Raw genomic sequence first — 22504 nt, forward strand, 5'->3', positions numbered from 1 at the left:
ATACAATGGAATTGTACAAGGGGATAATTATTTTTGTTGAAAAGTTTCTATAATTAAGATTCACAAAGTTTCCGTGAGCACGAACAAAGTTCAAGGAGCTCCCCCCACTTCAACAATGCTTGTCTCTCTCACTTTCACTTTCTTTTTTGAAAAGTTTTGTGTTCCCCTCTATATTTTTTTGTTTTTAAACTATATAAAAAGCACTCAACAGAAATAAATGACTCTCTAAAACTTCCGGGTTGTCTCCCTGGCAGTGCTTTCTTTAAAGCCATTAAGCTAGGCATAAAGTGCTCAAGTAATGGATCCACCCGGATCCCAAGGTATATCAAAGCCAATTTGAATCAACAATGATTTAGCATTTAATAGTGAGCACAAAGCAACATATATCAAGCAATGACAAATTCTAACTCTCTTCCTATGCATCGGCATGTCATACAAAAACAATTCATGAACATCAAGTAAAGGCCAATACATAGCATAAGTAGTTTCTTGCAATTTTATCATGTTGGAAACATAAAGAGGTAGAGATGTAGTTCCTCTCTCATAATAATTGCAAGTAGGAGCAGCAAGCACATGCATATTATACTCATCAAAATCATCATGTGTAATGGTAGAATGCAACCCATCAATATAATCCTTAATAAGAGCAAACTTCTCTGATATAGTGTAGTTTGGAGAGTTCAAAAAGATAATAGGACTATCATGTGTGGGTGCAATAGGAACAATTTCATTCGTAATATAAGGAACTATATCAAGTTCATCTCCATAAGCATAATTCATATTGGCATCTTGGCCACAAGCATCATCAAAAAGGGATATTTCAAAAGAATCAATAGGATCATAGCAATCATCATAGCATTCATCCTTCGGTAAGCACGAAGGGAAATCAAACAATGTATGAGTTGAGGGGTTACTCTCATTAGAAGGTGGGAACAGGTGATCAAGCTGCTCTTCCTCCTTTTGTTCTTCGCTCTCCTCCTCATCTTTTCCATCCAATGAGCTCACAATGTCATTAGTTCCTTCTTCCATAGACTCCTGCAAAATATTAGTCTCTTCTTGGACAGCGGAGAATTTCTCAAGAAATGCATCAATATCGGCATTATTTTCATAGTTCTCATAGCAATATTCAAATATAGCAAAATTTTGAGATCTATAAACAACATCATCACAATCTTCATACTCTAGAAACAGACATTCAATTTCATAAGCACCCTTAAAAGCAACAAATTCTTCTATTCAATCTACATCATAATAATCATATATACCATTAGCATAAGAAGCTAAGGTTTTATTATCACTAAATTCGCATGAAAAGGGAAGATGTGGAGCATTCATTCTAGAGCAACAAGTATAATCATATTTCAAGCATAGCTCCCGAGCATACCAATGCAACATATGAATTTGATCCCATAACAATTTCCCTTTATGAGTCAAGTGATAATCCCTAAAGTATTCGCGTTGACCCAACGTTACTCCCATTATATAGTTGAATGGTGTTTCTCGGGATTATCAAAGTAGTGCATAATATGTTTTACATAACAAGCATCGAGGGTTTTAGGAGGTTCCCCATCTCCATGAGTAGCAAGTACCACAAATTTTTTTGGTGTTTCGTGTTCCATATCTCTAACTAAAGATAGAGAACAACTTAGAACAGGAAATAAAAACTACTTAGTGATAAAGCAAACAAGCACACATGAGAATATTCACCCCACGCTATTGCTCCCCGGCAATGGCGCCAGAAAAAGGTCTTGATAACCCACAAGTATAGGGGATCGTTTGTAGCCTTCTTCGATAAATAAGAGTGTCGAACCCAACGAGGAGCTAAAGGCAGAACAAATATTCCCTCAAGTTCTATCGACCACCGATACAACTCTACGCACACTTGACGTCTGCTTTACCGAAAACAAATATGAAACTAGTTTGTAGGAGTGATGCTAGAACTACTTTGCAAGATAAAACTAGACGTACTTTGCAAGATAATAAAAGTTAGGTGTTTAGTAAAAGGGTTTGTGTCAACAAGAAAGTTATTTGTCCCTAGGCAATCGATAACAAGTACCAGTAATCATTCTTGCAATTTCATATGAGGAAGAGGCATGAGCTAACATACTTTATCTACTTGGATCATATGCACTTATGATTGGAACTCTAGCAAGCGTCCGCAACTACTAAAGATCATTAAGGTCGTGAAACCCAACCATAGCATTAAGTATCAAGTCCTCTTTACTCCCATACATCATACCCCACCTACTCGGGTTTAAGTTTCTGTCACTCTCGCAACCCACCGTAAGCGAACCATGAACATATTGCAACACCCTACAGTGGGGGCCCCTCGCGTTTGCGCGAGACGGAGGGCACCGTAGGACAGCACCATAAATAAAATATACAATCATACCAACCAAGATCACGATTAACCCACAGGACAAAACGGATCTACTCAAACATCATAGGATAACCATAGATCATCGGGAAATAATATATGGAGTTGAGCACCATGTTTAAGTAGAGATTACAGCGGGGAGAAGAGGTGTTACACCGCTGCATAGAGGGAGAGAGAGTTGGTGTTGACGGTAGCAAGAAGGTTGATGTAGATCGCCGTCCCGATCGTTGCCCCGGCGGCACTCTGGCGCCACCGGAAGCGAGGGCGAAAGAGCCCCCCTCCTTCTTCTTCTTACTTGGCCTCCTCCCTAGGTGGGAGAAGGGTTTCCCCTCTGGTCCTTGGCTTCCATGGCATGGTAGGGGCGAGAGCCCCTCCGAGATTGGATCTCCCTCTCTGTCCTCTTCTGTTTCGCGCTCCCCGGATCTGGCCCTTCACGGTTTCTTAAATTCCCGGAGATCCGTAACTCCGATTGTGCTGAAATTTTTACACGATTTTTTTCCATAAATTATCTTTCTTGCGCCAGAAGAAGGGCCCTAACCGACGTTCGAGGAGGGCACAAGACACTAGGGCACGCCTGGGCCCTGGTGGCGCGCCCTGGTGGGTTGTGGGCACTGTGGGCCCCCGTTTGCGTTGATTCCACCTCCTAAAAATCACATATATTCCAAAATAATTCTCCGTAAATTTTTATCGCGTTTGGACTTCGTTTGGTATGGATTTTCTGTGAAACAAAAACATGCAACAAACAGGAACTGGCACTGGGCACTGGATAAGTAAGTTAGTCCAAATAAATCATATAAAAAGTTGCCAAAAGTATGTAAAAGTTGAATAATATTGGCATGAAACAATCAAAAATTATAGATACGACGGAGATGTATCAGATACCGGTTCAGTTGCTAAGATTAGTAACTCGAAACGGGAGTTGCAGAATGAACAGAGACTAGTTAAGGATGAAGTGAAGATGTGTGTTGGAAGTGGTTCCAAGATTGATTTGATCATCATCGCACACTCCCTATACTTTCGGGATTAGTGTTGAACCTAAATAAATGTTATTTGGTGTTTGCGTTGAGCATGAATATGATTTGATCTTGTTTATTGCAATACGGTTATTCATTTAAGTCAGAGAATAATTGTTGTTCTGTTTACATGAATAAAACCTTCTATGGTCATACACCCAATGTAAATGGTTTATTGAATCTCGATCATAATGATACACATATTCATAATATTCATGCCAAAAGATGCAAAGTTGATAATGATAGTGCAACATACTTGTGGCATTGCCGTTTAGGTCATATTGGTGTAAAGCGCGTGAAGAAACTCCATGCGGATGGACTTTTGGAATTATTTGATACTTGCGAACCATGCCTCATGGGCAAGATGACTAAAACTCCGTTCGCCGGAACAATGGAGCGAGATACTGACTTATTGGAAATAATACATACCGATGTATGCAGTCCAATGAGTGTTGAGGCTCGCGGCGGGTATCGTTATTTTCTGACCTTCACAGATAATTTGAGCAGATATGGGTATATCTACTTGATGAAACACAAGTCTGGAACATTTGAAAAGTTCAAAGAATTTTAGAGTGAAGTGGAGAATCATCGTACCAAGAAAATAAAAGTTTCTACGATCTGATCGCGGAGGTAAATATTTGAGTTACGAGTTTGGCCTTCATTTAAAACAATGTGAAATAGTTTCACTACTCACGCCACCTGGAACACCACAGTGTAATGGTGTGTCCGAACGTCATAACCGTACTTTATTAGATATGGTGCGATATATGATGTCTCTTACCGATTTACCACTATCGTTTTGGGGTTATGCATTAGAGACAGCTGCATTCACGTTAAATAGGGCACCATCTAAATCCATTGAGATGACACCGTATGAACTATGGTTTGGCAAGAAACCTAAGCTGTCGTTTCTTAAAGTTTGGGGTTGTGATGCTTATGTGAAAATACTTCAACCTGATAAGCTCGAACCCAAATCGGAGAAGTGTGTATTCATAGTATACCCAAAAGAAACTGTTGGGTACACCTTCTATCACAGATCCAAAGGCAAGATCTTTGTTGCTAAGAATGGATCCTTTCTAGAGAAGGAGTTTCTCTTAAAAGAAGTGAGTGGGAGGAAAGTGGAACTTGATGAGGTAATTGTACCTTCTCTTGAATTGGAAAGTAGTTCATCACAGAAATCAGTTCGAGTGATGCCTACACCAATTAGTGAGGAAGCTAATGATGATGATCATGAAACTTTGGATCAAGTTACTACCGAACCTCGTAGGTCAACCAGAGCACGTTCCGCACCAGAGTGGTACGGTAATCCTGTTTTGGAAGTCATGTTACTAGACCATGGCGAACCTACGAACTATGAAGAAGCTGTGATGAGCCCAGATTCCGACAGATGGTTGAGGCCATGAAATCTGAGATAGGATCCATATATAAGAACAAAGTGTGGACTTTGGTGGACTTGCCCGATGATTGGCAAGCCATTGAGAATAAATGGATCTTCAAGAGGAAGACGGACGCTGATGGTAGTGTAACTATCTACAAAGCTCAAATTGTCGCAAACGGTTTTCGACAAGTTCAAATGTGTTGACTACGATTAGATTTTCTCACTCGTAGCGATGCTTAAGTCTGTCCGAATCATGTTAACAATTGCCGCATTTTATGAAATCTGGCAAATGGATAACAAAATGCATTCCTTAATGGATTTATTAAAGAAGAGTTGTATATGATGCAACTAGATGGTTTTGTCAATCCTAAAGGTGCTAACAAAATGTGCAAGCTCCAGCGATCCATCTATGGACTGGTGCAAGCATCTCAGAGTTGGAATATACGCTTTGATGAGTTGATCAAAGCATATGGTTTTATACGGACTCGCGGTGAAGCCTGTATTTACAAGAAAGTGAGTGGGAGCACTACAGCCTTTCTGATAAGTATATGTGAATGACATATTGTTGATCGGAAATGATGTAGAATTTCCTAGAAAGCATAAAGGAGTGTTTGAAAGGAGTTTTTCAAAGAAAGACCTCGGTGAAGCTACTTACATATTGGGCATCAAGATCTATAGAGATAGATCAAGACGCTTGATAAAACTTTCGATGAGTACATACCTTGACAAGATTTTGAAGAAGTTCAAAATGGATCAGTCAAAGAAAGGGTTCTTGCCTGTGTTGCAAGGTGTGAAGTTGAGTAAGACTCAAAGCCCGACCACGGCAGAAGATAGAGAGAGAATGAAAGTCATTCCCTATGCCTCAGCCATAGGTTCTATAAAGTATGCCATGTTGTGTACCAAACCTATTGTGTACCTTCCCATGAATTTGGCAAGGAGGTACAATAGTGATCCAGGAGTAGATCACTAGACAGCGGTCAAAACTATCCTTAGAGGACTAAGCAAATATTTCTCGGTTATGGAGGTGATAAAGAGTTCGTCGTAAAGAGTTACGTCGATGCAAGCTTTTGCACCGATCCAGAAGACCCGGAGTCTCAATCTGGATATGTATTGAAAGTGGGAGCAATTAGCTAGAGTAGCTCCGTGTAGAGCATTGTTGACATAGAAATTTGCAAAATACATACGGATCTGAATGTGGCAGACCCGTTGACTAAACTTCTCTCACAAGCAAAACATGATCACACCTTAGTACTCTTTGGGTGTTAATCACATAGCGATGTGAACTAGATTATTGACTCTAGTAAACCCTTTGCGTGTTGGTCACATGGCGATGTGAACTATGGGTGTTAATCACATAAAGATGTGAACTATTGGTGTTAAATCACATGGCGATGTGAACTAGATTATCGACTCTAGTGCAAGTGGGAGACTGAAGGAAATATGCCCTAGAGGCAATAATAAAGTTGTTATTTATATTTCCTTATATCATGATAAATATCTATTATTCATGCTAGAATTGTATTAACCGGAAACTTGATACATGTCTGGATACATAGACAAAACGGAGTGTCCCTAGTAAGCCTCTACTAGACTAGCTCGTTAATCAAAGATAGTTAAGTTTCCTAACCATAGACATGTGTTGTCATTTGATGAACGGGACCACGTCATTAGGAGAATGATGTGATGGACAAGACCCATCCGTTAGCTTAGCATAATGATCGTTATGTTTTATTGCTACTGCTTTCTTCATGACTTATACATGTTCCTTTGACTATGAGATTATGCAACTCCCGAATACCGGAGGAATACCTTGTGTGCTATAAAACATCACAACATAAATGGATGATTATAAAGATGCTCTACAGGTATCTCCGAAGGTGTTTTGTTGGGTTGGCATAGATCGAGATTAGGATTTGTCACTCTGAGTATCGGAGAGGTATCTCTGGGCCCTCTCGGTAATGCACATCATAATAAGCCTTGCAAGCAATGTGACTAATGAGTTAGTTACGGGATGATCCATTACAGAACGAGTAAAGAGAATTGCCGGTAACGAGATGGAACTAGGTATGAAGATACCGACGATCGAATCTCGGGCAAGTAACATATCGATGACAAAGGGAATAACGTATGTTGTCATTACGGTTCGACCGATAAAGATCTTCGTCGAATATGTGGGAGCCAATATGAGCAGCCAGGTTCCGCTATTGGTTATTGACCAGAGAGGTGTCTCGGTCATGTCTACATAGTTCTCGAACCCGTAGGGTCCGCACGCTTAAAATTCGATGACGATTTGTATTTGAGTTATGTGTTTTGGTGACCGAAGATTTTTCGGAGTCCTGGATGAGATCACGGATATGATGAGGAGTCTCAAAATAGTCGAGAGGTAAAGATTGATATATTGGACGATGTTATTCGGACATCGGAATAGTTCCGGAATGTTTCGGGGATTTTTTGGAGTACCGGGAGGTTACCGGAACCCCCCCCCCCCCCGGGAAAGTAATGGACCTACATGGGCCATAGGGGAGAGAGAGGGGAGCCTGCAAGGGGTGGCGCCCCCCCTCATGGGCTGTCCGAATTGGACAAGGGGAAGAGGGTGCGGCCCCCCTTTCCTTCTCCCTCTCCCTCTCCTTCCCTTTCCCCCTCCGAAAGAAAGGAAAGGGGGCCGACTAGGACTAGAAGTCCTAGTCAGGTTCCCCCCCACTTGGGCGTGCCCCTTGGGCCAACCTCCTCCCTCTCCTCCTTTATATACGGGGGCAGGGGGAACCCCCAAAGTACATCAATTGTTCTTAGCCGTGTGCGGTGCCCCCTGTGACGCCCCCGATTTAATCGTACACTAATGATACACGCAAACGTGTACGATCAAGATCAGGGACTCACGGGAAGATATCACAACACAACTCTAAAAATAAAATAAGTCATACAAGCATCATAATACAAGCCAGGGGCCTCGAGGGCTCGAATACAAGTGCTCGATCATAGACGAGTCAGCGTAAGCAACAATATCTGAGTACAGACATAAGTTAAACAAATTAACATAAGATGGCTAGCACAAACTGGGATACAGATCGAAAGAGGCGCAGGCCTCCTGCCTGGGATCCTCCTAAACTACTCCTGGTCGTCGTCAGCGGCCTGCACGTAGTAGTAGGCACCTCCAGTGTAGTAGGAGTCGTCGTCGACGGTGGCGTCTGGACCCTGGGCTCCAACGTCTGGTTGCGACATCCGGGAAGAAGAGGGAAAAAGGGGGGAAAGTGGGAGCAAAGCAACCGTGAGTACTCATCCAAAGTACTCGCAAGCAAGGAGCTACACTACATATGCATGGGTATATGTGTAAAGGGCCATATCGGTGGACTGAACTGCAAAATACCCGAATAAGAGGGGGGATAGCTAATCCTATCGAAGACTACGCTTCTGGCCACCTCCATCTTACAGCATGTAGAAGAGAGTAGATTGAAGTCCTCCAAGTAGCATCGCATAGCATAATCCTACCCGACGATCCTCTCCTCGTCGACCTGTGAGAGAGCGATCACCGGGATGTATCTGGCACTTGGAAGGGTGTGTTTTATTAAGTATCCGGTGCTAGTTGTCATAAGGTCAAGGTACAACTCCAAGTCGTCCTGTTACCGAAGATCACGGCTATTCGAATAGATAAACTTCCCTGCAGGGGTGCACCACATTACCCGACACGCTCGATCCCCTTTGGCCGGGCACACTTTCCTGGGTCATGTCCGGCCTCGGGAGATCAACACGTCGCAGCCCTACCTAGGCTCAACAGAGAGGTTAGCACGCCAGTCTAAATCCTATGCGCGGAGGGGTCTGGGCCCATCGCCCATTGCACACCTGCACATTGCGTACGCGGCCGAAAGCAGAACTAGCCCCCTTAATACAAGAGCAGGCTTACGTTCCAATCCGGCGCGCGCCGCTCAGTCGCTGACGTCAAAAAGAGCTTCGGCTGATACCACGACGCCGGTTGCCCATATCTTGTCCCACGTGGCGGTTAGTGCGTATAAGGTCAACGACCCAACTCAGATCAAATACCAAGATCTCGTTAAGCATGTTATTATGAAGTAACCACGGACGCCGACCAGGGCCAGGCCCACCTCTCTCCTAGGTGGTCTCAACCTGCCCAGTCACTCCGCCACAAAGATCCACTCACGGGAACTCCTACGAGCCGACCCGACTTTAGTCACCACAGGTATCATATATCTTATGTATATAAGTATATACCCGTGACCACCTCCCGAGTGATCACGGCCCGATAGTATAGCATGGCAGACGGACAAGAATGTAGGGCCACAGATGGAGTACTAGCATCCTATACTAAGCATGTAGGATTGCAGGTAAAGGTAACAACAGTAGTAGCAAGGACAGGCTATGCATCAGGATAGGATTAACGGAAAGCAGTAACATACTACACTACTCTAATGCAAGCAGTAGAGAGTAGAATAGGCGATATCTGGTGATCAAAGGGGGGGCTTGCCTGGTTGCTCTGACAAGAAGGAGGGGTCGTCAACTCCGTAGTCGAACTGGGCAGCAGCAGCGTCGGTCTCGAGGTCTACCGGGGAAGAAGAGGGGGGAAGAAATAGTAAATACGGAGCAAACAAGGCATCACAGAACATAACATGGCAATAAGCGGTGCTAGGGGTGACCTAACGCGGTAGGAGGTGATACCGGCGAAGGGTGGAAACAACCGGGAAAGTATCCCCGGTGTTTGGTGTTTTCGGACAGATAAACCGGAGGGGGAAAGTTGCGTGTTCTCTATGCTAGGGACGCGTGGCGGACGAACGGGTTGCGTATCTGGATTCGTCTAGTCGTTCTGAGCAACTTTCATGTACAAAGTTTTTCCATCCGAGGTACGGTTTATTTTATATTAATTTTTAAAGTTTTAAATCATTTTCTAAATTATTATTATTAAATTAGTTCGAAATTAGTATTATTGCATCAGCATGACGTCAGCAGTCAACAGAGGGGTTGACTGGTCAAACTGGCACGTGGGTCCATTCTGTCATAGACTGATAACTAATTAACAGTTACTTAGTTTAATTAGCAGGTTAAGTAAATTAAACTAGTCAACTAATCAGGATTTAATTAACTTAATTAATTTAGTTAATTAATTAATTTATATTTGTTTTATTTATTTATTTTTAATTCTTTTTTTATATCCTTTTTTTGCGTTCCAGGTACTGTGCCCCACATGTCATTGGCCTAGGGGGCCGATGCGGGTTAGCGGGTGTGCGGGTGCGGGCGATGGGGCGCTGGAGGTGCCCGACCCGGGCGAGGGCCAGCGGGCACGGAGGGGCGCCGGGCACCGGTGAGGCCACGGCGGGGCAGCACCGGGGCGTGGCGACGGTTCGATCCCCCCGATCCAATCTGGGGGGCGCAGAGGATGGGAGAGGGGGAGGCGCGGGCATCAGGGGACGGAGGGAGACCAGACCCGCGACGAGGCCTCCGGCGAGGTGGGCTCCAGCGAGGTCGCCGGCGGGACGCGCGAGGCCGGGATGGTAGGAGGCGCACGGGACGGGGCGCTGCCCTGCGCGTACGTGAGGGTGATGCGGCGCAGTGAACGGCGCCGGGGCGGAGAGGAAAGGGAGGAGGGACGGCTGCTCACCGGGCCCTGCAGATGTGCGTACGTGGGCTCGGGGAGGAGGACGAGGACGGGCAAGGTCGAGGCGGAGGGGATCCGGCGGCGTCCGGCGACGAGGCGCGGCGTCGAGGTGGCTCCGGGTTCGGTGAGCGGCGGTGGTTGGCGTCGGGGCGACGAGCACGACGTCCTGCGGAGCTCGGGGAAGATGGGCGCGGTGCAGGAGGGTGAGGAAGAAGGCCGGGGGGCGGCGAGGACGAGGCGTTCGGCGAGGTGGAGGAGGCAGTCCAGCGAGGGAGCTCCGGCGACGGGCGGCGGGGCGGCGTCGGGCGCGCGGGGGCGTGGTCGCCCCGATCCCGATCTGGATCGGGGGAGTGCGGGGGAGAGAGCGAGTGGTGGGGGAGTGTGCGGTTACGGGTTAGGGTTTGACCAGGGGGGCTAGTAGACCAGGGACGCGGGGGGTGGGCCGGTAGGCCGCTCGGCCACACGGCCAACTGGGCCAAGGCCCAGTCAGGGGGGCAGTTGTTTTTCTTTTTCTTTATATTTCTTTTCTGTTTTCTTTTAGTTCCTAATTATTTCAGTTTCTTGAAAATACCAAGTTAGCACCTGAATTAGTATTATCAAAATAGGCCACTGCCAAACCTAGTTTGGACCCAAAATAAATTAGTTTAATATTTTTATATTTTCAACAGCAATTAAATTATTGTTTTAGCCACTGTTTTTAATTAGTTTAGGGCATTTAAACACTTTGTAAAAGGTTGGTTCCACCACCAAAACTAGTTAGGGGTTATTTGCCACATGATGAACATTTTAGTTTTAATATTTGAAAACGTTTATTGTTTGCTTGATTTTGAATTTTGAATTATAATCGGTTTCGAACTAACGTGAGATTAGCAACAGTAATCGAAGTGACGTGGCATCATTAGCAGAGGTTCACTGTAGCTTAATTATCTGGGCGTCACAATTCTCCTCCACTACAAGAAATCTCGTCCCGAGATTTAAGAGGTGAAGTAAGGGGGAAAGATTTGGTTACGAAATTCTAACGAGTCATCTCGGTCTTGGTTGCCCTTCCGAAGTGGTTGATCCCTTTCGTGGATGTCTTCATTTCTCTGCTTCAAGTCACCTTGATCAAGTCGTCATCCTTTCTTCGGGATCTCCAACGTACTTATGAATAGGTAAGGGGCAGCTCGGCTACGACAGAATGCTTATGAGGGAAAACAATCTGGGGTTAACCCATGAATGAGCATAAGATTATCTCTCGAGTTGAACATATAAAATACATCGAGAGTAAGGTACGAAGGTACAATAAGAGGTTCCCGGCGGATAGATAGTTGCTCGAAGTCTGAACCAGAGTGAGAAAGGGGTTCAGAGCGGCGAGAGTAAGTATTGCGTCTGATACCAGAATAGATTACTAGGCATGTGGCCCGTGAATTACATACGAAGTCAAGCTCGAGGAATAACTTTGACAACAGGGTGTACAGGAGAGTCAGGTTTCGATCCTGTGGAACTGTGGGTTATGGGCCCATCATGTGGTTTAAAAGTAGGAAGGTCGGTGACATCTTGCACGATCATGTAAGCAAGGCATGTCAGAGGGTAGTCGGTCGGTTATGTCGGCAACAACATCGGTACCAAGGGCGAGGGACGAAGAGAACCATTTTCCTGCTCGTTGGACGAGGCGGACCATTAGGCAAAGTTCTCGTCCATCGGTGGATACCGGAATGTCATCAACAATAGTAACAGGTTCTTACTGACAGAGTTGTACACCGAGGTGCTTACAAAAGCAGTGACTTATTACTGCTTAGATCATATAAACCTCAAGAAGGTTAAACAAACAATGGAAAGGGAAATATGATTATTAGATTAAACAGAACGATGGAAAGGAAAATGTGTTTAAACACATATTTCAGGGGTATATCCTTCCCAAGGCCAAACAGAGCATGATATCCATGACAGGATAGAAGTAGAAAACCATTTAGGTAAGGGGAGAGGAATTTGATGACATTACCCAAACAACAGTGTTTGAATAATTGATAAAGAAAATTTAGTATTGTGCTTCAAAGGTTCTTAGTGAAATTCGGAGTACCACAGACATGCTTCGAGATAGCATTGACATGGTCTTCAAGCAAAGGTCAGAATTTGGATACAGGAAGGATCCATCAGGAACAACTTGTAGAATAAGTCTTACAATTTCCTCATGGAAGAATGGATAACCTTGCTAATAAAGAAACTATAACAGCAGGTCATCTGGCCAGGTGTGCTGGGCATGCCATCACCTTACCGGGTCATAAAAGACCAGTGTTATAACTCTTGGAGAAATGTTCCAACCATCATATCTGACCGAGATTCAGATCTGATCGGTGTTAGGATACCTCAGACTCAGGATGCCTGAGAAGAAAAGGTGCAAAACAAATTGACGAGACGACATTGTAAGATTCTTGGGAAATTAACTATGGAAGCGAGTTGCGAAGCAAGAGTTCATCATTAAACCAAGGAGAGGATGAGGAGGTAGCTGATGAACTCAGCGACAACTCACCGAGATTTCCACAAGATGGATTTCCACAATTATGTGAACAAGGAGATAACATTTTTTAGATCAAATGATATAATGAAGTATGCTTGAGGAAAACATACACAATTAAACATTGGTTGAAAGGTGCACCCAAAATATGGGTTGGGTTGCACGAACAATGTCAGAATGGCGTTCAATAATCAATAGTCTAAGAATGAATGGCCGACCATTAGCTTCAAAGCAATAGGGTTGCTAGAAGGGCAAAATCCAAACAGCACCGTTCATTTATTGGTACCCCGGTTGGAATCAACACGAGGACCAAGAAAGAATTGTGATGGTGAGAAGTATCATCATATCGAGAATTTCTAAGAGGTGAAGCAATCCCCACAACATTCTCGACAGAAAAGACAGTAATACTTCGAGGCAGAACACAACACTAGCTGGAGAGCAAGTTGTACTCATAATGTGGACAAGTTCGCGATGAAAGGAAGTCAAGGGTGTTGTCTATGATAATAAAAATCATCGAGGGCAAGGAGGGTATTTCTCATCATGAACACGGTTAACATCTCGGAAGAAGTCAAAGTGTTGAAGGTGATCCGACACATTTGCCGGGAGGTTTCGAGAGGATGCAATCAAACATCAATGGCAACAAGTAAGGGAAGGACGAAGTGGCAAGTTATAGGATCAATATATAAGATGCAAGCTCGGAACCAAAGTTGTCTTTCAAGACAAGCAACATGATGTTGAAAGGTCGACGTAAGTCGTGCTCACACACTGAAGAATTCGTGCAGCAGAGAAGGACGAGGTAGCACAGTTAAAGATAGCAAGACCAGGATGCAGCCAATAGTCTAGGAATGACCAAATTGGGTTCAGAATTTCCAAGTAAAATACTAGGGGTATTTGATTTGTAGTGCAGAATTATTTCACTAGTCGGTGTCCTCGGTTGACAACAACCCAGAACCCGTAGAGTGATTGCGACAAGGAAAGACATTACTTCAACAAAGTTAGTAAGATGTGGTGTAATGGCAAGACATCTTCGAGATACCAGGGGATAATACTCGAAGGTAGAACATGATAGAAGTAGAACCGGATCATTCACCTGTGGCAGTAGATACTTCAACCTTGCCAAAAATAGACGAGGCACCGGAATGAATTCCCATCAGATATATTAGATCGGGACAGCATGGTCGGAACCATAACTGTAAGGAATCAATTTCAAGAATTCCGAAAGAATCATACAGCTGGATAATCATTTTGCAAGAAGCTTCCGAGACGGTCTACATCATTTTCATGGGCATGAACACAAAGTTCAAGGTCGACTCCCACTTCTTTAATGCATATCATTTCATCCACCTCTCGCTTTGATATAACTGTAGTGTTGGAATTTTATCTGGTAGAACACCGGAAGAGTAAGACTTGTGAAAACTTTCGGGTTCTCACGGATTAGGGGAAGGCATAGGTTCAACCCATCGGGCATCTTAGTAACATATACCACAAGTTTCAAAAGTAAATACACAAGCTCAAAAGCAGAGCATGGTTGGCCAAGCAGAGGATACAATTTACCAGAGGCATTATGTATCAGGGGAAGAACTCAGAAGGTGATTGAATATGAAGGACACTGTCAGATAACAATCCAACAATGGATCGGGCGATCCACAACGGAGCTGATGTGAGTATCGGTACTCACTCAGAGGAAGAAAGAATGCAGAGGCATCAGATTCAAGAATCACCTGATTAGTCTGATGCTTAATTAGAAAGAAATTATGGTTTCCAAAATGAAGGATGAGAAGCAGACGCTCTGATCAAGGATGGATAAGTTGAAAACACTTAGTTGGGCAATCAACAAAGGTTTGAATTGCCGAGAACCAACTCATGTTCAAAACAGCATCTGAGCCAGAAGGGTGAAATCTAGGATCCGATTGAGGATTGCGAGCATTCACAACATATTGAGTCAAGGGATCCAAGATGATAAAGGAAAAGGACATCCATGAATATTGCTAGTCATTTGGAATTAACCATAATGCAGGCAGATAAGCATTTCAAGAGCCATGGGCTACAGAGGATTCTACAAAAGATCGGATAGTATTTCAAAGAATTTTGTGAAACACATGAACAACTGGGGATGAGCGGATACTCAGTAATAGCGAGGAATCACCCGTAGGGGTAATCATGTGGCAAGGAACTGCAAGGCAGTATCTCAAAGGGTTTTTAGAACAATAGAGAGAATTTCGGGGTATCTTGTAATAACAAGATCAACGGGAAATGATTGTATGAAGGACAAGTGTACGTGGTTAACCATAGGGGTTTATCGATGGAAGGGAATTGCAAAAGCGATGGCACAAAGTCTCGAGAGAACATCACAGAGTATCTTCGGGATCCTTCGGTGCATCAAGCAATCATCTGGAGTGAGGGCTCTCCGGGAGGAAGTAGTTACGAGAACCTAGTGTTAGAGTTAGCAAAATCATTTAACCCGAATAGAAGAGATATCAGAGTCCCAGAGCACAGACGAGGAGTAAAAGATCCTAATACCACCCAATGGCGACGTGGGCCCGTAAGGCACACAGCCAAGTTAGTAAAAGTTTTGTAATGACTAGACTCGACTTCGGCCAAGGAGTGTGGAAGGAGGATTCCTACAGGCAGTTGGCTCTGATACCAACTTGTGACGCCCCCGATTCAATCGTACACTAATCATACACGCAAACGTGTACGATCAAGATCAGGGACTCGCGGGAATATATCACAACACAACTCTAAAAATAAAATAAGTCATACAAGCATCATAATACAAGCCAGGGGCCTCAAGGGCTCGAATACAAGTGCTCGATCATAGACGAGTAAGCGGAACCAACAATATCTGAGTACAGACATAAGTTAAACAAATTGCCATAAGATGGCTAGCACAAACTGGGATACAGATCGAAAGAGGCGCAGGCCTCCTGCCTGGGATCCTCCTAAACTACTCCTGGTCGTCGTCAGCGGCCTGCACGTAGTAGTAGGCACCTCTAGTGTAGTAGGATTCGTCGTCGATGGTGGCGTCTGGATCCTGGGCTCCAACGTCTGGTTGCGACATCCGGGAAGAAGAGGGGAAAAGGGGGAAAAGAGGGAGCAAAGCAACCGTGAGTACTCATCCAAAGTACTCGCAAGCAAGGAGCTACACTACATATGCATGGGTATATGTGTAAAGGGCCATATCGGTGGACTGAACTGCAGAATGCCCGAATAAGAGGGGGGTAGCTAATCCTATCGAAGACAACGCTTCTGGCCACCTCCATCTTACAGCATGTAGAAGAGAGTAGATTGAAGTCCTCCAAGTAGCATCGCATAGCATAATCCTACCCGACGATCCTCTCCTCGTCGACCTGTGAGAGAGCGATCACCGGGTTGTATCTGGCACTTGGAAGGGTGTGTTTTATTAAGTATCCGGTGCTAGTTGTCATAAGGTCAAGGTACAACTACAAGTCGTCCTGTTACCGAAGATCACGGCTATTCGAATAGATAAACTTCCCTGCAGGGGTGCACCACATTACCCGACACGCTTGATCCCCTTTGGCCGGGCACACTTTCCTGGGTCATGTCCGGCCTCGGGAGATCAACACGTCGCAGCCCTACCTAGGCTTAACAGAGAGGTTAGCACGCCGGTCTAAATCCTATGCGCGCAGGGGTCTGGGCCCATCGCCCATTGCACACCTGCACGTTGCATATGCGGTCGGAAGCAGAACTAGCCCCCTTAATACAAGAGCAGGCTTACGTTCCAATCCGGCGCGTGTCGCTCAGTCGCTGACGTCAAAAAGAGCTTCGGCTGATACCACGACGCCGGTTGCCCATATCTTGTCCCACGTGGCGGTTAGTGCGTATAAGGTCAACGACCCAACTCAGATCAAATACCAAGATCTCGTTAAGCGTGTTATTATGAAGTAACCACGGACGCCGACCAGGGCCAGGCCCACCTCTCTCCTAGGTGGTCTCAACCTGCCCAGTCGTTCCGCCACAAAGATCCACTCGCGGGTACTCCTACGAGCGAACCCGACTTTAGTCACCACAGGTATCATATATCTTATGTATATAAGTATATACCCGTGACCACCTCCCGAGTGATCACGGCCCGATAGTATAGCATGGCAGACGGACAAGAATGTAGGGCCACAGATGGAGTACTAGCATCCTATACTAAGCATGTAGGATTGCAGGTAAAGGTAACAACAGTAGTAGCAAGGACAGGCTATGCATCAGGATAGGATTAACGGAAAGCAGTAACATGCTACACTACTCTAATGCAAGCAGTAGAGAGTAGAATAGGCGATATCTGGTGATCAAAGGGGGGGCTTGCCTGGTTGCTCTGACAAGAAGGAGGGGTCGTCAACTCCGTAGTCGAACTGGGCAGCAGCAGCGTCGGTCTCGAGGTCTACCGGGGAAGAAGAGGGGGGAAGAAACAGTAAATACGGAGCACACAAGGCATCACAGAACATAACATGGCAATAAGCGGTGCTAGGGGTGACCTAACGCGGTAGGAGGTGATACCGGCGAAGGGTGGAAACAACCGGGAAAGTATCCCCGGTGTTTGGCGTTTTCGGACAGATGAATCGGAGGGGGAAAGTTGTGTGTTCTCTATGCTAGGGACGCGTGGCGGACGAACGGGTTGCGTATCTGGATTCGTCTCGTCGTTCTGAGCAACTTTCATGTACAAAGTTTTTCCATCCAAGCTACGGTTTATTTTATATTAATTTTTAAAGTTTTAAATCATTTTCTAAATTATTATTATTGAATTAGTTCGAAATTAGTATTATTGCATCAGCATGACGTCAGTAGTCAACAGAGGGGTTGACTGGTCAAACTGACACGTGGGTCCATTCTGTCATGGACTGATAACTAATTAACAGTTACTTAGTTTAATTAGCAGGTTAAGTAAATTAAACTAGTCAACTAATCAGGATTTAATTAACTTAATTAATTTAGTTAATTAATTAATTAATTAATATTTGTTTTATTTATTTATTTTTAATTCTTTTTTATATCCTTTTTTGCGTTCCAGGGACTGGGCCCCACATGTCATTGGCCTAGGTGGCCGATGCGGGTTAGCGGGTGTGCGGGTGTGGGCGATGGGGCGCTGGAGGTGCCCGACCCGGGCGAGGGTCAGCGGGCACGAAGGGGCGCCGGGCGCCGGAGATGGCACCGGTGAGGCCACGGCGGGGCAGCACTGGGGCGTGGCGACGGTTCGATCCCCCCCGATCCAATCGGGGGGGCGTAGAGGATGGGAGAGGGGGAGGCGCGGGCATCAGGGGACGGAGGGAGACCAGACCCGCGACGGGGCCTCCGGCGAGGTGGGCTCCAGCGAGGTCGCCGGCGGGACGCGCGAGGCCGGGAGGGTAGGAGGCGCACGGGACGGGGCGCTGCCTTGCGCGTACGTGAGTGTGATGCGGCGCGGTGAACGGCGCCGGGGCGGAGAGGAAAGGGAGGAGGGACGGCTGCTCACCGGGCCGTGCAGATGTGCGTACGTGGGCTCGGGGAGGAGGACAAGGACGGGCGAGGTCGAAGCGGAGGGGATCCGGCGGCGTCGGGCGACGAGGCGCGGCGTCGAGGTGGCTCCGGGTTCGGTGAGCGGCGGCGGTTGGCGTCGGGGCGACGAGCACGACGTCCTGCGGAGCTCGGGGAAGATGGGCGCGGTGCAGGAGGGTGAGGAAGAAGGCCGGGGGGCGGCGAGGACGAGGCGTTCGGCGAGGTGGAGGAGGCAGTCCGGCGAGGGAGCTCCGGCGACGGGCGGCGGGGCGGCGTCGGGCGCGCGGGGGCGTGATCGCCCCGATCCCGATCTGGATCGGGGGAGTGGGGGGAGAGAGCGAGTGGTGGGGGGAGTGTGCGGTTATGGGTTAGGGTTTGACTGGGGGGGCTAGTAGGCCAGGGGCGCGGGGGGGTGGGCCGGCAGGCCGCTCGGCCACACGGCCAACTGGGCCAAGGCCCAGTCAGGGGGGGGGGGGGGGCAGTTGTTTTTCTTTTTCTTTATATTTCTTTTCTGTTTTCTTTTAGTTCCTAATTATTTCAGTTTCTTTAAAATACCAAGTTAGCACCTAAATTAGTATTATCAAAATAGGCCACTGCCAAACCTAGTTTGGACCCAAAATAAATTAATTTAATATTTTTATATTTTCAACAGCAATTAAATTATTATTTTACCCGTTGTTTTTAATTAGTTTAGGGCATTTAAACACTTTGTAAAAGGTTGGTTCCACCACCAAAACTATTTAGGGGTTATTTGCCACATGACGAACATTTTAGTTTTAATATTTGAAAAAAATTATTGTTTGCTTGATTTTGAATTTTGAATTATAATCGGTTTCGAACTAACGTGAGATTAGCAACAGTAATCGAAGTGACGTGGCATCATTAGCAGAGGTTCACTGTAGCTTAATTATCCGGGCGTCACACCCCCTCCACCATTTACTCCTCCGGTCATATTGTCGTAGTGCTTAGGCGAAGCCCTGCGCAGATAACTTCACCATCACCGTCACCATGCCATCGTGCTGACAAAACTCTCCCTCGACACTTTGCTGGATCAAGAGTTCGAGGGACGTCATCGAGCTGAACGTGTGCAGAACTCGGAGGTGCCGTATGTTTGGTGGTTGATCGGTTGAATCGAGAAGACGTTCGACTACATCAACCACGTTAAGCTAACGCTTCCGCTTTCGGTCTACGAGGGTACGTGGACATGCTCTCCCCCTCTCGTTGCTATGCATCTCCTAGCTAGATCTTGCGTGATCGTAGGAAATTTTTTGAAATTGCATGCTATGTTCCCCAACAAATCCGCTCTTCCTCCTTTTGTTCTTCACTCTCCTCATCATCTTTTTCATCCAATGAGCTCACAATTTCATCAATTCCTTCTTCAATGGACTCCTGCAAAATATTAGTCTCTTCTTGGACAGTGGATACTTTCTCAATAAATTCATCAATATCGGAATTGTATTTATAATTATCATAGCAATATTTCAGGATAGCAATACTTAAGGATAGCAAAAATTTCAGGTCTATAAACTGAATCATCAAAATCTTCAAACTTTTCAAACAAAGATTCAATTTAATAAGCACCCTTAAAAGCAACAAATTCTTCTATTCGTTCCACATCATATTAATCATATATACCATTAGCATAAGAAGCCAAGGTTTCATATTCATTAAATTTGCATGAAAAGGGAAGGTGTGGAGCCTTCATCCTAGAGCAACAAGTATAATCATATCTCAAGCATAGCTGAAAGATCGTCGATGTCGCCTAGAGGGGGGTGAATAGGCGCTTTAAAATAATTACGGTTGAGGCTTGAACAAATGCGGAATAAACCTAGCGGTTAATTTGTCAAGCACAAAACCTACAACAACTAGGCTCACCTATGTGCACCAACAACTTATGCTAAGCAAGAAAACCTACATAGGTGATAGCAAGATATATGACAAGAAACAATATGGCTATCACAAAGTAAAGTGCATAAGTAAAGGGCTCGGGTAAGAGATAACCGAGGCACGCGGAGACGACGATGTATCCCGAAGTTCACACCCTTGCGGATGCTAATCTCCGTTTGGAGCGGTGTGGAGGCACAATGCTTCCCAAGAACCACTAGGGCCACCGTAATCTCCTCACGCCCTCGCACAATGCAAGATGCCGTGATTCCACTAAGGGACCCTTGAGGGCGGTCACCGAACCCGTACAAAATGGCAACCCTTGGGGGCGGTCACCGAACCCGTACACTTTGGCAACCCTTGGGGGCGGTTACCGGAACCCGTCAAATTGCTCGGGGCGATCTCCACAACCTAATTGGAGACCCCGACGCTTGCCCGGAGCTTTACACCACAATGATTGAGCTCCGAACACCACCAACCGTCTAGGGCGCCCAAGCACCCAAGAGGAACAAGCTCAAGGGTACCAAGCACCCAAGAGTAATAAGCTTCTCAACTTGTAACTTCCACGTATCACCGTGGAGAACTCAAACCGATGCACCAAATGCAATGGCAAGGGCACACGGCCCAAGTCCTTCTCTCTCAAATCCCACCGAAGCTACTAATGCTAGGGAGGAAAATGAGAGGAAGAACAAGAAGGAGAACTCTAAGATCTAGATCCAAGGGGTTCCCCTCACATAGAGGAGAAAGTGATTGGTGGAAATGTGGATCTAGATCTCCTCTCTCTTTTCCCTCAAAAACTAGCAAGAATCCATGGAGGGATTGAGAGTTAGCAAGCTCGAAGAAGGTCAACAATGGGGGAAGAACACGAGCTCAAAGGATAAGGTTCAATTGGGAAGAAGACCTCCTTTTATAGGTGGGGAAAAATCCAACAGTTATGCTCACAGCCCGCACAGAGCGGTACTACCGCTCCAAGGAGCGGTACTACCGCTAAGGCGGTAGTACCCCTTTGAAAAACAACAGCGAGGTGGCAAAAGGCCAGTAGAACCGCCGGAGCGGTACTACCGCTCGTCCCCACGGTACTACCGCTCGACCTCACGGTACTACCGCAAGTGGTAGCGGTACTACTGCTTGCGAGTGGTACAAAAAAATACTTCCGTGCCTACTTCCGCTAAGCAAAACACGAGATTTTGGTCCGGAGCGGTACTACCGCTCAGGAGCCGCGGTAGTACAGCTCTAGAGCGGTACTACCGCTCAGGAGCCGCGGTAGTACTGCTCCAAGCGGTACTACCGCTCCCAAGAGCGGTACTAAAAAATTACATCCGCAGCAGCCCCTTTAAAGGACACCAAAACTGACACAACTTCTGCAAACGGACTCCGAATTCGACGAAAACAAGTTTTTTGGAAAGCTAGAGACAAGGGCTAACACAATCTTGATAGAAATACCAATAACAAGCAAATGAGAAAAGGCCCAAAAGAAAATGGTGAGAACCCTTCCTCGGATAAGACCGGTAAAACCTCCAACAGCGAAAACATCATAGAAGACGCATGCAAACTCCGTTTTCGATGAACTCAAGCTTGTCATCAAGATGACCATAAGCTCTAAGACTCACAAAGAGAACCAAACAAGAACCAAGAAACATGATGCAAGGATGCAATGGTTTGAGCTCTCGATGAACGATACGATCAAGCTACTCACTTGAGAGCCCCCCTTGATAGTACGGCTATCGATCCTATAACCCGGTCTCCCAACTACCACCATGAGACCGGTAAATTAGAAAACCTATCAAGGGCAAACCTTTGCCTTGCACATGGTCCACTTGAGCTAGATGATGACGATCTTGACTCCCTCAAGTTGGACCACCTTTCTTGATTACGTTGGCTCGATGAAGACTAGATGATTACTCCCCCATAGTCCACTATGGGTGAGCCACTCTTCAGCACATCTTCACAAGTCCATTGTCACCACAATGGACGGCAAGCTTCAAGCACTTGATCTCTTCGTGATGCTCCACTTGAACTTGCACACGGCAATCTTGATGACGATCACCACTTGATGTCATCCTCTCCATGGGTTGAGTGATATCTTCCTCTTGACGCAAGCCCATGAACACGTACCTAACCCCACATAGAACTCTCACATAGACCATGGGTTAGTACACAAAGCACAATGGACAATGCTTACCATACCATGGGATCACTTGATCCCTCTCGGTACATCTTCTACGCTTTGTGAGTTGACCAACTTGATTCACTCTTGACTTAGTCTTGATCA

Source organism: Aegilops tauschii, chromosome 3 (genome assembly GCF_002575655.3).
Source record: "Aegilops tauschii subsp. strangulata cultivar AL8/78 chromosome 3, Aet v6.0, whole genome shotgun sequence".
In the NCBI taxonomy this organism is placed as follows: Eukaryota; Viridiplantae; Streptophyta; class Magnoliopsida; order Poales; family Poaceae; genus Aegilops; species Aegilops tauschii.